Source organism: Myotis brandtii, unplaced genomic scaffold (genome assembly GCF_000412655.1).
Source record: "Myotis brandtii unplaced genomic scaffold, ASM41265v1 scaffold460, whole genome shotgun sequence".
In the NCBI taxonomy this organism is placed as follows: domain Eukaryota; kingdom Metazoa; phylum Chordata; class Mammalia; order Chiroptera; family Vespertilionidae; genus Myotis; species Myotis brandtii.
The window spans coordinates 230,123-230,466 of NW_005367588.1; the positions used below are offsets into that span (position 1 = coordinate 230,123).

Here is a 344-nt window from a genome sequence, read left to right on the forward strand (position 1 = left end):
GTCTCCCGCCCGCCTGGTCGGCACCCGCGGCCGCAAGTGACCCGCTTACATCTCCTCCTGGGATGGGATGGATAAAACGGGGCGAAAACCGCCCTTGTCCGGGACAGACGTTGAGATTCTGCTTCCAGGCAACTGTCAACAGTTTGGCTCAAATAAACTCATAAAAATCCCATGCAGGTTCGAATGTTTTCTCAGGGTAACAGGTGCTGAGCACAGGGCTGTCTCTCCTCAGCGCCGAGGAGGCTCAGGAGACCTCGGCGCAGGGACCCAGGGTAGCCCCGTCCCAGCCTGCCCTGCGCGAACCTTCCGGAAGGGGGCGAGCCAGGCCCCGCTCCTGCTGGGGA

The 344-nt window shown here is 61.9% G+C and overlaps 1 long non-coding RNA gene across 1 annotated transcript in view; it reads right to left on the reverse strand.

Moving 5' to 3' along the window:
- Window positions 1-303, reverse strand: part of LOC106727658 — a 2,740-nt gene extending 2,437 nt beyond the window's left edge. The window contains exon 1 of the long non-coding RNA XR_001363896.1: window positions 50-303. This is a non-coding gene — a long non-coding RNA (uncharacterized LOC106727658). The remainder of the gene's footprint in view (window positions 1-49) is intronic.
- Window positions 304-344: the final 41 nt, after the last annotated feature.